The sequence below is a fragment of the Macaca nemestrina genome, chromosome 7, assembly GCF_043159975.1.
Source record: "Macaca nemestrina isolate mMacNem1 chromosome 7, mMacNem.hap1, whole genome shotgun sequence".
NCBI classification, from domain to species: Eukaryota; Metazoa; Chordata; class Mammalia; order Primates; family Cercopithecidae; genus Macaca; species Macaca nemestrina.
The window spans coordinates 29024365-29041855 of NC_092131.1; the positions used below are offsets into that span (position 1 = coordinate 29024365).

The 17491-nt window shown below is 37.8% G+C and overlaps 1 protein-coding gene across 15 annotated transcripts in view; it reads right to left on the reverse strand.

The window, feature by feature from the left end:
* The window catches only part of LOC105495829 (neurexin 3), a 1710602-nt gene that overhangs the window by 1024744 nt on the left and 668367 nt on the right, over positions 1-17491 (reverse strand). The window lies entirely within an intron of this gene.

A 17491-nucleotide genomic window follows, 5' to 3' on the forward strand; every position in this document is an offset into this window, starting at 1 on the left:
TCAGAAAGAGAATTTTTTAACTCACTTAAAATTCTAATTATAGATCAGTTTAATGGGGACAGTTCAAGATAGAGATAACAGTCCCTTTCCCTTCTCAGTCATACTGGTGTTTTCCTATTCCTCAAACACACCAAGTATGTATCTTTCATAAGCCCTTCACTTTAGTCAATGTCTTTGCACAGAATGCTCTTTTCCAAACGCTTCCAAGACTAGATCCTTCTTATCATTCAAGTATCAAATGTCCAAAATTCAAATATCATTCTTAGAAAACCTTCCAGGGCAGTTTTATCTAAAGTTATACTTCCTCCCACCCCCCAGGCATTTACTTTACTCTATTTAATTGTATTCATTGCATTTGGCATTATTTGAACTCACTTATGTGTTTATGCATTCACAAATGTTAATGCAAGTCTCAAGGAGAGGAACCATGTTGGTCTTGTTCAGCACTGCATTACCAGCATCTAGAACTAAAAAATGCTTTAAATGAAGAGTTTTCCAAACTTCCGTGTGCCTATTGTTTGGAATCTTGGGTAGCTAGTCTGCTTTCCAAACATAATTTCTACAAATGTATCTCTCTTATGGTCCTAGAACAGGGATTAGCAAACTACGGCCCTTGGGCAAAATCTGTCCTACCACCTGTTTTAGTAAATAAAGTTGTATTGGAACCCTGCCTTACCCATCAATTTAGATACTGTCTATGGCTGTTTTGTGCTACAAGAGCATAATGGAGTAGTTGTGACAGGGCCATATGAATTTTAAACCTAAATATTCACTATCTGGCCATCTACAGAAAAAGCCAACTTCCATATAGACACTTTAGAGTGGACCACCAACTCTCCAGTTCTTAATGAAAATATTCAGATATGAAGTTTATTTAATGCCAATTACTCTAATGTGTGAGATGAATATTTAAGCAAGAACCTCATCATTGTTAGTTGAAGCAACATTCTCTCCAAACGAGAGTATAGGCTTGAAAGTTAGCCTGCCTTCCAAACACGTAACATGCCATCAATAGAATTGCTCTTGGTAGCACTTGGATCAATAATATTGAACTATAAACTAAGTGGTGATTTAGAAGGGAAAGCTAAACTAACATGTAATCACATAAAACGATGATAAAATCCTCATCAATAAACACTTGCTGGCTGCAGGTAATTGCGACATGAACCAACACTAGATGCAGAGGGTCCAAGTAAACCCGTTCTTTGGTACAAATCAATTTGAATGGCAGAACATTACCAAACCATAGCACAATGAATGTGTGCCTTCAAAGTCAATGGCAATAAAATCAGATACAACTGTGTATGTTGTTAAATAGAACGACGTGTTCTGTAAGTACAAGAAAAAGCTCTTCCATGAATGCAAATACTATATGAGGTCTAGCTCAGTTCCCCGAAGGGATGTTGTCATTTTCTTCGGACACTGTTTTGAGTGAGGCGTGGCCATAAGGCTGAGACAGCTAAGTAGCTCAGCATGTCAGCTCCCACTGCAGTGCCCCGAATCAGAGGGAAGGCAGGAACAAGGCAAGCCAGTATGGCTGCTCAGTGGTAGCCTACACAAATTACTTTCTTCGGCAAAACATTGAAAAATGGCATGGCCTGCCAGCCCTTAGGAATGGCAGTTATTATGACCTCAGCAAGTGTTTCACTTTCACTTACTAACTTGAAACCAATTTTCTCTTATTCTGTTCCAAATATTCTGCAGAATTTACTTCAAAAGACAGTTTTTTCTTTAAAATATTCTGATGGCATCCAATAGTTTTCCCATCATCTATTCTCTTTGAATGGGATTCATTGGACCCATATATACGTGTCCATATGTTAGAAAAAAGTGAATATAGAATAACAAATCAAAAATTAATTCTTTGTATAGCACTGTACTAAAGATGGTGAATGGGTAATTATTTCTGGAATGTTCTTTCGTTTTTTTTTTTTTTTTTTTTTTTTTGGTCCTCTCAGCCCAAAGGATTTCTGCAACAATGGTACATTGGTGTGTGAATATCCAAATTCTGCCTTCTAGTTGCTGATGATCAGCAACAGAAATGATACGGTAATTTAGGCCTTTGAAGGCTGAGGTATAGTAAAAATGGGCAAGGAGCCTGACGTTTCATTCACAATTGAGCACCTGAGGAAGATAACATTTGGGAAGAAGTGAAGATATCATGACATAGGCATGGATAAATATTGAAGATAACGTCTTCAATGGATAATATCCAAAATCAGGGAGAACTTATTTTTACTTGCAAAATTAACACTAGTCACAGACTTCAGTCTCTTCAACGGTGACATTCAGAAATAAAGCATGTGTCTACTGGCCAGGAAAATGTGATGGATTGTTTTATGCCGTTGTGCAAACCTTGATGGAAAACATAGTTCATAGGATACCAACTTTATCTTTAGCCATGAGGGAAGACATGCAGGAGCAATTAAGAATTTTTAAATGATAGTATTAACAGTACACCAAAATATAGAACAAACTAAATTTTGTATAATAGGCATAGTATGCTTTAGTGATTATATGGTAGACAAATATACCACCAAAACAAACAAACAAACAAAAAACCTTTGTTTCGGTAATTGGAGCTTCTTTATCTGTAAAATTCAGATAATACTACTACCTACTTTTAGAACCATATTCAAAGGTATGCAACCAGTGCAGTCACTTAGAACCTTGTGAGTTTCAGGCTCAGTGCTTTCTAGTCACTGTCTTGAAATGCTTAAGAATTTTATCTGTGAATTTATGTGTGTGCGTGTTTTTTCAAGTTCAGTGGTACAATGGAACATGAGCCAGGGACTTGGAGCCTTGGCTTAAATGGTCTTGCCTACCCAGACAGATTCTTGCTCATCTACTTTTCTGCCTCCCTCTAGCAACTGCTGCAGTCTTCCATCTCCACACAAACAATCACGGCATGGGGTCATGAGTGCCTGTGAGGGTCTACAGTCGCTCCCTGAGCCTATCCCTATGTTTGACAGGTTAATGAAAAGATTGAGAAAGAAAGGAAAAAGGTTTCATTCTTCCTTTAGAACAAGGAGCTCACATTTTTATTTGGCACTAGATCCCACAAATAATGTAAATGGTCCTACATCCTCCATATCATCTTTGTGAGAATTAAGGGATCTAATACATGTGTCAATTGAAAACATTATGTGGTACAAGGTAAGTCCTCATTAAATATTGGCCTATATTATTGTTCTTGTTTCTTCTGCATATATTTCATCATAGGCAAACACATGCAATGCATGATACTCATCCAACTCAACTTTATCAGGGACAGAATAACCCCTCTGGGGTTCAACTGAATAGCCAATGCCTGTGACTTTGGTAGAGGAGGATCTTCTCTCTTAATAGTGTGACCTTACTTTCAGTGAGACAAAAGGCCCTGAATTTATTTCACATGAGATGCTAAACCAGCTGTCACAAAACTCTTCCATTAAAACCCCAGAAATTATCTTGGGTACATTCACCTTCGTCAAACAGAGATTGTTGTCCCATCTCCTATGAAACATTTTACAAAAGAAGCAATTCCATTTGACAAATCAGAAAGGTCAGACAAGTGCCCAGGAGGCCTGGGAAAACTGATGTTTCTATTGTTACAAGTTCAAATGATCAATGACACAAGGCCATAAGAACATCCATGTTTTTTGGTGCCTGTTTAGTTGCTGAGATGAAAAACATATGGTAGGGAGCTATGCTTCTGTTCAGAAATTTTTCTTCTTCATTCAGTGATATTGTAGTTATTACTACTAATAATGACGGCTTGGAAAAATCACCTCAAAACCAAAAACTAATTAATAGCAGAGCAGGTTTAACTGGACCTGAAGGTTCCATTCTTTCTATAACACAACTCTTCCACCATGTTGTTGTTTTGTTTTATTTTTCTGCTCTGAGTCATCATCTCCAATCTCGTTAAGGAACATTTTGAAGCTTACAGAAGCCTATAAAAAGAATACAGGAATGGGTACCAATTTTTCTTTTTCTTTTTTTTGGAGGCAGTCTCTCGCTCTGTCACCCAGGCTGGAGTGCAGTGGTGCAATCTCAGCTCACTGCAACCTCCACTTTCTGGAATGGGTATAAAATTTCTATCCAGGGTGGGTAGAATTTGATATGTGTAAAACAATACTGCACAAACATCATTTGTGCCTTAAATGTCTATTTGAACAATCAATCTTTAGGGAAAGGATGGATCCGATTTTTACTTTTTTAATTTTTGTGGGTACATAGCAGGTGTATATATTTATAGAGTACATGAAATATTTTGATACAGGCATATGATGTTTAATAATCATATCAGGGTAAATGGAGTATCCATCACCTCAAGCATTTACCATTGCTTTGTGTTACAAGCAATCTTAGTATTTTTTTTTAGTTATTTTTAAATGCACAATGAAATATTGTTGACTGTGGTCACCCCATTGTGCTCAGGTTGCTTTGGAATCACATTATCTTTATTTAAATTTAGACTTCTGACATTGTAGTATTTAATAAGGGTTTCTAAAAACATATTTCCCTTCAAGAGTTGGACAAATGCCCTCATTATGATAATCTATGGTATTTTCATCTGATCTGCTGAGATTTCTGTCTTTGTAAGTATGGAATAATTTTCCTCTTACTAAGAAATCTGTGTTTATCTACAGACTTCTCCTGTGGCTCAAAGCTTCAAGTCATTAAACTTACAATTGTTAATTCAATAAGTGTTCACTAATGCCTTCTATATGATTAGTACTGTGCTAGATGGTGAAGATACAATGATGAATATTACATTTCCCCAAATCAGGAGGAGTCCAGAGGTTGGTTCTGAAGATACCCATGGAAACAAATAAAGAATGGAGAACTAAAAATAAAATCCCAAGCCTGTTGGCTGAATGAACAGAATCCCCTATTGGCCAAGGAGTACCCAGAGAAACCTTAAAAACTAAGTTTCCAGCCATGATGGGCAGGGAGGGTAGACATGCCTTAGTATATTCATGCCTTAGCATATCCCTTCCTTATTCACTTTTAACCAGAATTCTTTCCTAAGGAGCAACAGAAACCAGCTCTGGAAAAAAAAGAAGCAGGTGATCCATTTTTTTGTTGTTGTTGTTGGGCGGGGGTGGGGGTACGGAGTTTCACTCTTGTTGCCCAGGCTGGAATGCAATGGTGCAATCTCAGCTCACTGCAACCTCCGCCTCCCAGGTGCAAGCAATTCTCCTCCCTCAACCTCCCGAGTAGCTGGGATTACAGGTATGCACCACCACGCCCAGCTAATTTTGTATTTTTTAGTAGAGATGTAGTTTCTCCATGTTGAGGCTGGTGTCAAACTCCTGACCTCAGGTGATCCGCCCGCCTTGGCCTCCCAAAGTGCTGGGATTACAGGCATGAGCCACTGCACCCGGCCTGATCCATTCTTTTATTGTCTAGCCACAACCAGATTCTCCCTCCCTCTTTACAGTATTGATGTGACAGTTCATCTGTTTCACAAGGCATCCCTTCCTAAAAACCAACCACCATTTCTGAACCAGTTTTTGCTGAATTGTGGGGGATAAACACTGGCAATTTTCATATCCTCTGGTTTAGTTTTTGATGTCAGAGAGCCAAAAACTCCATCCTCAGATCATGCTAACACTGCTATTTTTTTTTGAACGTGTAACCCATGAAGAGGCATGAAGCTCAATTGTACATTTTCATGGTTCTCCTTCCATAAATATTCATGACTCTTTCTATAGCACATTAAATATGTATATTCAGCCACCCTGCTCAGCATAAATTCCTGTTCCCTTTACCCCTGATCACCTCAAATGTGCTTGCTCTCAGCTTTTGCCAGAGGCTATGCTTCCCAGCCTCTGGGATGGCCAGCCTGCAAGCTGCAACCCTTTATGAGAAATAAAGTTCTCCTTTCCAAATTTATAAAACCCATGATTCTTTGTTTACAGCATATAACTGTGATGAGAGTTCTGAAAGATGTGCAAAGTTCCATGAGAACTTAGAGGTAGAAAAACCTAGACCTGCCTGGAGTAGAAGGAAGGTTTCATCTAGGTGGTGACCCCCTGGAGCTCTTATGAAGGATGAGCAGCCAGCCATTGGGAAGGCAGATACAGAGAGGAATGGTCTATAGGGCATACAGCAAAGCATGGACACAGAGGTAGTGTAGAAGAGCCTCGGGGATTGCAGCAGCCACAACCTGTTGGCTAAGACTAGAGGGCTACAGTACAATGGAAGGAGATAAGAGAGAGAGAGTACCAACATTACTATGAGAAGGTCAACAAAGCATCAGTCACGTGGAGAGTGACTCATCAGTGATAAACATAAGTTGAATTATTGCATTCTAATGTTACCCTCTTCTTAGCTATCTTGGTTCCTGAATAATAATTCCTAATTCATCTTTTATGCATCTCTAAATGCCAAGTACCTTTCAGTCACTGAAATAGAAAATGCCTTCAAGACTGGTTATGACAAGCATGGGGCACCAATATGCCTATAGAGCTGAGCTGAGGGAGCTTGACTCTGGAAGGTCAAGATTTCGGAAAGACTACCTATAGAGATAGGATGTATTAGTGATTACAAGTGATCTCTTTCATTGGGACCATCAGCACTTGCTCAAGAGTAATGAATTTCATTCATTTAGGCATCAACACTTCAGCATACAAGTGGTAGAGACAATATGTACAATGGTGAGGAGCAGAGGCTTTGGAATGAAGCAGACTGAATCCGAAGCTAGGCAAAACATTCCACATGACTAAGTCTCGTTTCTTTCTTTCTCTCTCTTTTTTTTTTTTTTTTGTTTTGTTTTGTTTTATGAAACAGAATCTCGCTCTGTCACCCAGGCTGGAGTGCAGTGGCACGATCTTGGCTCACTGCAACCTATACCTCCCAGGTTCAAGCGATTCTCCTGCCTCAGCCTCCCAAGTAGCTGGGATTACAGGTGTCCAAAACCATGCCTGGCTAATTTTTGTATTTTTAGCAGAGACAGCATTTCACCACGTTGGCCATGATGGTCTCAAACTCCTGGCCTCAAGTGATCCACCCACCTCGGCCTCCCAAAGTGCTGGGATTACAGACCTGAGCCACCACACCCAGCCTCCATATGAATAAGTCTCATTTCTAAAATGAGGATAATGACACCTACCTTATAAGACTGTGGTGAAGATTAAATAAGAAAATGTGAGCAAACTTCTTGTCCTATAGTGGCAGAAATCACTCAATGCTATTGTTTTTACTCTAGTAATTAGTAGCCACCTGTCAAGTGCATGCACTTTTTATAGCAATAGCAAAGATTGTCAAAGTTTATTGTAAATATCCTTGTACATGGACTTAGTAGCCTAAATTTTTTTGCTGTGACAAAGGAGAAAAAGGGTCCAGGAAGATATGGAGAGGGGAAAGAATGAAGTTTTATCTTCACTTAGTATTCAATATTCATGCCTTCGAAATGTTAACCATGAGATTCCTACTCCTTGTGTTTTCTTTCTTTTTTTTTTTATTTCTTTTTTTTTTTTTGAGACGGAGTCTCGCTCTGTCGCCCAGGCTGGAGTGCAGTGGCCGGATCTCAGCTCACTGCAAGCTCCGCCTCCCGGGTTCATGCCATTCTCCTGCCTCAGCCTCCCGAGTAGCTGGGACTACAGGCGCCCACCACCTCGCCCGGCTAGTTTTTTGTATTTTTTTAGTAGAGACGGGGTTTCACCGTGTTGGCGAGGATGGTCTTGATCTGCCCGTCTCGGCCTCCCAAAGTGCTGGGATTACAGGCTTGAGCCACTGCACCAGGCCCTCCTTGTGTTTTCTATCAGATATGTAGGAGGGTGGATAAACAAGTCATGGATAAGTACCTGAGTACTTAACTAGTCATCAGGGTGTTACAGTATCTGGCTTTTCTATTTCTGGCGACTAGAAAGTTTTGTAAATTGGTTCTATTAGTAAAAGGGAGTTTGCTTGTCAATAACAATAAGTAAACCAAGCAGTTAAGTTAAACATTCCAAATACTGGCAGGTATACCTAGGCAATCTGAGTTTAATTTCAATTATCAATTTCTTTTTGTAAGGAAATGGTAATCCTTCTCTAGCCAGTGATAATCGGCCCAGTGGCTGCATCATATTTTTTTAATCCATCTTCCTTTGTGTTCTCTTTTCTCTGTGAAATGGAAAAGGTACAGAATTTTTCCAGAGTTATACAACATACTACGTATGTGTTGCTCCATTGTGAATACTACTTTGTGCCCCTTCCCTTTGTCTTTCTATCTGACACACATTTGCTGTTGGAAATACATCCATTAACACATTTATCTTGTTATCAAACAAGCAGAGCATTCCGTCTGCTGCTCTTACCCCTTCAGTCCTATGGGCATTGTCACTCTGGTCCGTGGGGCAGTTCCTTCCCCTCAGATTCTGGGGAGGAAAGGAAAGAAAGTGCCTCCTATCACAGGAAACCCCCTCCCAGGAAATAAGCAGGTCTTCCTCTCTCTCACTTTTGTGTTTCAAATATTACTTATTATTATACTTGAACAGAGGAGCAACCCTCTGTTTATTGCTTTAGATTTTATCCTGCCCACACTTGTGGATAACACCAATTTCATTTCTCTGTCATCTCCTGGATTTCAGAAATAAATTTCATTCCATTCCTATTCATCGGTTTAGGTAAAAATATTCTTTCTAATTTGGTACCTTTGCAGTGACCCCTTTTTTACCCCATTAATCCTTTAAAAACAAAGTCCTGTGTCAATAATTAAGAGACAGCTTGATTTAGGGGACAAAAGAGTACTCACATGATGAAGGATTCTAAAACTAAATGTATAAAGACTCATGCCTGCCATTCATCACCTTGAGATTTTACGTTAAGCACTCTGTGTCCACGAGCCGTGGTTTCCCCATTTTGTAATATGTTGATATGAAAAAATGTGCTCCAGCAGGCCTATTGGAGGACCCTGAGTTCGTAACCATCCAAATATTTTGCTTTAGAGGACATGATCTCCATTACATTTTGCCCTTTTCTGGGACACATACACATTTTAATACTTTTCTGCTGAAATATACTTTCAGCCATGAAGGAAGGATACTGAGATTATTATAACTCAACACTGCACCTCTTACTTGCACCCCTTGATAGCCTCTCTCTTGTTGTCATCGTTCAACAGGGTCCCTTCCAGGAATCACTGAGGACAGTGCTGCTGACAGAGGGCTGGCACAGGCTTGGGGATGACAATGATTTTGTGAACAGATATTATGTAGTCAGATTTCCTCTGAAACAGCTTAATTTGGAGAAGGAAATGTATAAAATCTTCTTAGTTTTATTTCCCTAACTTCTAATAAACTCAGAGTTAAAAAGTTATGTGATTCTAGTAAGTCAACAGAACAGCCAGAAAATTACTCGATTTTTTTTTTAGAAGTAACATCTCCTGGTCTGTAAAGTTTTCTTCCCAAAATCGGTTCTAAAATTGAAAACTGTGTTTCCTGAGATGCTTTGAATCAGTAAACAGACTTCTATTTTTGTGGCTAATTATTCGGGAAACTCCAGAATTCACATTATAATATTATCTTTTATGATATGCATAAAAACAACTGCAATTTATATATGTGTTTATATGTACTTGTTATATACATTAGGCATAATGAAAGCGAAATGCATCCATTAACACATTTACCTTGTTACCAAACAAGAATAAAGAATTTAGGTTAATAATATTAGCTTACCAAATGGTCACTGTACATCCTATACCACATAGAGGTCAAATATTAAAAAGATACACTGAGGCACAATAAAAACTTTAAAGACCTTATTGAACAAATAGTGATTCATGAATTGGACAGGGAAGCTCTAAATCAAAAGTGGCTCAGGAGCTCCACTGAGGGAATGCAAAGAGCAGGCTTTTATAGGACAAATAGGGGAGTAAAGTAAAGAAAATATTCGATTGATTACAGTTACACTGTTGCCTTATTTGGCCTATCCTATTGGAAAGTACCTAGTTATATAATTATAAATTTGTTGGCTGCTTCTGATTGGTTGAGCTTACATTCTGTTTTCTCTGAATATAGGTATTTATGAGTTGTAGCTCAAAATAACTTTTGCTCTTATTTGCAAATCCAGCAAAATAACTTTTGCTCTTATTTGCAAATCCAGCAAGGTTAGGGTCATTCACGAGGCCTAACTGGCTTTGCTCTGCTCAGGGATTTCTCAGGACGTTTCCATTTAAATGTACTCTAATACCTCCTAATTTTCAAAATATAAACTGTGCCTAAAACTAATACGATCCTAATTCGGTGTCCATGAGAAATTAGTTCCAGGACCCCTGTGAATACCAAAATTTGTAGATGCTTAAGTTCCTTATATAAAATGGTGTCCTGTAGTATGTGCATATAAACTGTGTACATCCTCCTAGACTCTAAATCACCTCTAAATTACTTATAATATTTGACACAATGTACATGCTATGCAAATGGCTGTTATATGTATTTTATTTGTATTATTTTCTATTGTTAGTTATTTTTTATTGTTTTTGAAAATTATTTTCAATTTTTTTGTTGGTTGAATCTGCAGATGCAGAACCAGCAGTTATAAAGGAAGAACTGTACTGCCTGACTTTGTCACCTTGTATATCTGACTACAGCAATTAGACACATAAAATGGATTGGCGGCCGGGCGCGGTGGCTCAAGCCTGTAATCCCAGCACTTTGGGAGGCCGAGACGGGCGGATCACGAGGTCAGGAGATCGAGACCATCCTGGCTAACACGGTGAAACCCCGTCTCTACTAAAAATACAAAAAACTAGCCGGGCGAGGTGGCGGGCGCCTGTAGTCCCAGCTACTCGGGAGGCTGAGGCAGGAGAATGGCGTAAACCTGGGAGGCGGAGCTTGCAGTGAGCTGAGATCCGGCCACTGCACTCCAGCCTGGGCGACAGAGAGAGACTCCGTCTCAAAAAAAAAAAAAAAAAAAAAAAAGAATTGGCATACATAAAGAAATCTTTGAAAGGTAGAAGGAAAACAGAAACAGTATTTTTACTCAAAATTACAGTCCCTGAAATATCAGCCTTTTAAAGGGGAGCAGAAACACAGCTTGCAAGGCTCCAAGCAAGTGGTCAGATGAAGGAGGGCAAATCAAAACAAAAAAATGTCACCATGTGATCTTTTCGCACATACCAGCTCCCCTTCTGTCTTCCTCCATGAGTGGAAGCAGCGTGAAGCCCTTGCCAAATGCAGCTGCCCAATCTTGAATCTTTCACCCACCAGAATCAAGAACCAAATAAACCTCTTATCTTTATAAATTACCTAGCCCCAAGTATTCTATTATAGCAACACCAAATGGACTAGGACATAACTTATGAGGGCTTGTGCTTTTAACTTAAATTCTTTTTATTCTCCTCTTTTGCTGTTTCCTCTGCTTCTCCCTTTGACCAGACAAAGCATACTGTCTTTTGGAAACCACTTATTTGTAATTTAATGCCTCTAGTTCACATCACATTTACTTTTTAATTTGGTGCTAGATCCCATTTCCTTTATTCTTTCTAAATTTCATATGAAATTTACAGTTGAGGAAACTAAGAGTTGAAGTAACTTGTCAAAGACATGTAGCTCATTTGCGGTGTAGACAAGAGTTGAACCCAGGCTATTTGGCTCCAGTGCCCTCCTTGCTCTTCGTAATTGCACTAAATGCCTGTCTGTGCTGAGATCTCAATACAAATCAATAATAATATTGGAGATAAACCACACAAAATTACTATAACATATTGCTACTTTTCTACAATATCCCTGTTTATTAAAACAAGGTTAACATGAAATGCTGCTACAGCAGATTGCTATTAAAAGATTTCTGGTATAAGTGGTCAACAAAGTCATGAATGACAATGATCCCTAAGTGTATTTGAAGATGTAGAAGGATGGAAGGAAAAGATCTATGGGAAATAAATATCTGACAGCAACATTTCTAAGAGCTATCTTAAGAAAATGAAAATACAGTTTGATAATATGATGCATGTTGCAAGTGTGAGGAGAAGCAAACACATATATTGCTGGTAGAAATATAACTTTGTAAAACCCCTTTGAAGTACAATTTGGTAATATATATCAATATTTGTAATGCACTTGTCTTTTGACTCAGCAATTCTACTTTTGGGAATTTATCCAATAGACCTTCTTATACATGTATGCATTAACTAATGAACAAAAGTATATACTTCTTACATTTTTAATAGGAAAAAGTTGAGAAAAAATTAAATATAGGGTGCTAATTTACTAAAATATAGTATTCCCCTAAAATGAAATGATATGTGGCCATTAGAAGGAATAAAACAAACCTGTATATTCTTATATGGAATAGTCTCTAAGACATTTTAAGTGGAAAAATAAGTAAGATGTGGAAAAATATGTTGGTATTTGTGTCAAGAAGGATGAGGAACAAAAAGACAAGGAGAAGAAAGAGAAGAAGGATGTGGATATAATTATACGTTGTATACTCACTCATAGGCTATTCCTGAAAGAAGATACAAAAATCCCTGATACATTTGGTTGCCTTTGGGAAAAGGAGTCTGAGGACTACGATGAGTGGGAAGAATTTTTTACTATTTTGCCTTTTGTTCCATGTATAATCTTATTAACTATTTTAAAATAAAACCAATCTGAATTAATATTTATTAAGAAGTGTTTAATGTTATCTCTTTAGGAAGCATCCCACTATCATACTAAAATCTGGCTGTTATTGATACTATAAATATTCTTACACTTGAAGTGTTCTATGTGTTACAAGAAATATAAAACATACCAAAAGCAGCAAAAATATGCGTTATGAAGATAGAAACTCTCAAGTGTAACGCTTATAGCTTGCTTATAGGTTGACAGAGAATACTTTATTATACATAGGCTCTTGCTTTTCTATCTTTGCTAAGATTCTAATAAGTGGCATCTCCAGGCAAACAGCTGACAGTAATGATTACTTGACTTTTAAAATGGATACCAAAAAGGGTTCTACAATTTCCTTTGAGAATGGCTTTTAGTAGTGAAGAAGTCAGCCCTCCTTACTGGTCTGAGGCAAGAGTTTCTGAGTTAAAGGAACGAGCTAAACAATTCAGCTCTGAGATTCTCAGATAAACCATTTCTAAAGATGAAATAACATATTCTAGTACCATGGAGAGGAAAGACAAAGTAAAAGAGAAGAAAACCATAAAGTCCAGTATAACAAACTGCAGCTCACTAAACTATGCCTAAATTAAGCAATAACCACCCACATACTGTTGACTTTTCCAAAGCACTGGAAATGGAGTCTGCTTAGAAACTCAAGGCAGAGAAGCTAAGGGAAAAGGTGGGGGGAAAAAAAAAAAAGAAACAAATTATCCAAGCAAGTCCAAGAGGAGAAATACTCAAACACCAGTAGCACCGGGAGATAAAATTTTCAGATATCTTATCCTTGTGATATTATTTTCATACATCTCTGAGATTACTGTGCACCTCTATGATGAATCAAAGATATCAGCATATATAGGGAATAGACTAGATCATCAAAGCTATTCTCTGACACAGATAATCTACTGTGGCACTTGAGTGTCTTAAGATCAATATATTTTTGTACAGCAGTCTATTTCCTTTCTCCTCTGTGTCTAAGAAGAAAAAATAAACCTTGTCACAGATAAATTAGTGAGTCTTCAGGTTCAAAGTAATTAGTGAGAGAGGCATTGTTACATATACCTAAATAATCAGGCATATACACAAACTCACAATTCCCATGCCACATATACACTCCATTTTAGAAAGATAATGAAGATGGTCACGACACAGAAGAATTAGCGTTTGAGAGGAAAGAGAGATAGAAAAGGAAAGAAAAAGTTGAAATTCATTAATATGTGTTTACTACATTCATTCAAGCTATACATATATTTAATTATTATTAGTTCTCTATAATATTCATTCATACTGCACATGGCTTGAAAGGGATAGAATAAATAGTGACTAGGAAAGCACAGGGCAGAGGCACAATCAGACAAGGTCAAAGACAAAAAGTCATTTTCCATACTTTCACTTGCACACTCATGACACCAATGAGCAGTTCATACCTGTTTTCAGAACTGCATGTCTCTTAGGTTACTGCCAGCCTTATGGAACTAGAGCCATAGGAATGGGTCATTTCCTCCAGAAATTCCCCAGAAAACAGCCCTGGTTCTTTCTGTTTTTGTTTTTTTTTTTTTTTTTTTTTTTTTTTTTTTTTTTTTTTTTTTGAGATGGAGTCTCGCTCGGTCGCCAGGCTGCAGTGCAGTGGTGCAATCTCGGTACACTGCAACCTCTGCCTCCCTGGTTCAAGCGATTCTCCTGCCTCGGCCTCCCGAGTAGCTGGGACTACAGGTGTGCACCACCACACCCGGCTAATTTTTGTATTTTTAATAGAGATAGGGTTTCACCATGTTGGCCAGGATGGTCTCGATCTCTTGACCTCATAATCCACCTGCCTCGGCCTCCCAAAGTGCTGGGATTACAGGCGTGAGCCCCCATACCCAGCCAGCCCTGTTTTCTTTAGTAGTGTTCCAGGTCACCCTGGAGTTCAATTCACCATGATGGCTGCCAACTCTGTTGTTCTTTTGCAATTTAAAAATAAATTCTAAGCTAGAACTATATTTATTAAGTGTCTTTAAATACATTCCTGCTAGATGAATAAAATTCAGCAATGAACTTGATTCATCCAAAGACCTTGATTTGCACATTCTCTAATATAGGTTTATTGATAGTAACTAGAGAGGAATTTATGGTGTGGTATTCTTGGAGGATTTGGAAAGCAGGGGTAGTAGGATTTGTAATGAATAATAATGAATATATCATAGATATGAGGAAAGACAAAGTATTAAAAAAAGAGAAGTTAAGAAAGGGAGAAAGAACAGCTGATTAGAAAATTGTTTTTGCTTCTCGGTAGGAAATACTTGGCATGGAACTGGGCCACAGTCTCTGACAAAAGGGCCAGGAAGCGAAGTCAAAAGGAAGAAGGCTAGAAGAAAACTGCTTTTTTTCCCCTCAAGATCACTGTTCTCTCTCATGGCCCATTGTTTTCTCTTGATACTGGAAGATCATCCTTCTTTTTCATGCTCTTGTCTCCATTAAAGAGTATCACAGAATGCCTTGGAAATAGCCATTTCCCAGAACAAACAACATTTTATGGCAGATGAACAGAGAAAAAAAATAGCCGATGTCATTCAGTATTTTACCCAAGTGACTTTTCAGAGGACAGGCATTCTAAAAAAGAATGACTGAAAAAGTTCACAAACTTATAATCCACCTTGATTCAAATTTAATTCAGTATTTCCCTTCAAGGGGGAAAAAAAAAGAAGTTCTGTTTTGAAAATTAAGCAAGGTACCCTATGACTTCTACTGAAATAACAGCAAGAGGTAAGGCTGAGGGAAAGCCTCCTCCCTCTCAAACCCAGGGTGCAAATACTCTCATGGTTGAAAATCAGATAAGAGTAAGGACCTGCACACCTATCACAGAGACAACTTGAGATCCTGTAACAGGTCAAGCTATGAAATCTGGCATGGAGTCTATAAGATGAAGGGCTTAGAAATTTGAATCACATATACCCTTTCTCTCCAAATTTAATTGCATAGTCTTCTCAAACTTTTCCACTCAAATGCCAATAATACCAGGGATGGAAGTGGAGAAGATTCACACACACACAAAAAAATGAAATGTCTTTGAATTCTTATGTTTTCTTAAAGATTTATGCTTATTTGTATTCTTCTGCATAATATATCAGTTTGGTTTCAATTTAAACTTTTACTCCGTATTAACAATTAAAATTAGCTTCAGAAAAAAATGTACTATATTTGCTTTGTGACTCTACCTAACCCTAGATACATGGTTACATTGTTTAGCTCTAAAGGTGTTAGATTAGTTTAAAAGACCCACGTGCATTTGTTTTTTCTAGTCAAACACTGTTCAACCAGTGAGCACTGTATTATTTCTCTGATATTAAATTTCCAACAAAATTAATGTTCTTAGTACATTAAAGGTTTATTGTGAAAATCTCAAAAATAATTTCCAAAATCTAATCTTGATTGTTTATGTCAGTATTGAATTGAAATCTTTCCAATTGAAAGGTATATTCTTTCTATACTTTGTGATCAAAGCTGGGAATATAACGTTGCTGACATATTTTCCTCTCAATGCTGTTTTTGGTGGATGTAAATAGAAAATATTTTATCAGATTAAGAAAACCTGCTGTCATCTGTGTCACTGTTTTCCCAGCAGAGATAATCCTGGAAGTTGTCTTATGATGATTTTCCATGGCTGATCATGTGAAGTATGTGGGATTGACTTCCTGAGAAAGTGTGGATAGAGCATCAAAAGCAAATCCTGACATCCTGATTAAATAACTGCCTCAGTTCCCTGTTCTCCAAATAAGTCTCTGAAGCTAGAAGATGCTAGATGTAGCTTTGGATACAAGGCTTTCCACCTTCATGCTGAGTTTCCACCTTATTTGCTTCTGAAAACCAATGTAAAAGGAAAAGAGAAAATATTTCCATAGAAATGCTATTAAAAATTTTTAAAGAAGACACAAATGACTATATAACAATTTATCTGATTCCACTGACATGAAATGTCCAAAAAGGCACATTTATTGGAACAGAGCACACCAATAGTTACCTAGGACCATGGGTAGGAGCAGGGATTAGCTACAAATGAGCAGAAAGGAAATCTTGGGGATGATGGAAATGTTCTAAAATGTGATTGTGGTGATGTTTGGACAACTTTATAAGTTTAATGATAGTCTTTGAACTGTAGGTTTATGATGGGTAAATGTAGTGGTATGAAAATTATATCTCAATAAAATTGCTTTAAAAAAAACAAACAAACCAAAAAAACAGGAACTGAAAACTCCAGGCTTTGGAGAGAAAGGATGTTTCAATTAGGCTCTTAATGATCTAAGTATCAGGCAAATTTCTGGCTAATTAGAAATATTTAAACACAGAAAATAGGGCATTGCTTAAAATAACTGTAAGAGATGCCAAGACAAGGAAAAGCACTCTATTTAGTAAGCAGTTGCTTCTGTCGATATTGTAAATTTCTTCTTTTTGTGTTAACTTAGATGGAACATTTGCCCCCCAAAAAGTAGAATTGGGCTGTATTAGTTTGTCACGCCTATATCTTCCACCAAGAAAGAAGTTTAGCACCTATAAAAGACTTACTACGATAGAATCAACAAGAAAACCAAATATAAAAGTTGGATTTCTCCTTTTTGTTCCTAAAGAAAGACCCTATTGAGGAAAGAATTTAAAAAATGATGAGATACTATGGAGAATGACATGTACTAGATATTCAACTAATCCAGTGTTTCTTCCTCTGGGTGCACTAGCCAACTACATTTCCCAGCTTCCTTTGCATGTAGGATGGAGTCATGTCTAGCAAACAAAATATAGATAGAAGTGATGTTTGTTACTTCCAGGCAAGGCAATAAAACCTACTGCACAACCAGCCAAGGTCTCTGTCTCTCTTCCCTACGGATACAGCCAGAAGTAAAGAACTCCAAGGTGGTGGACCCATCTCATGGAAGGATCCTAGATCT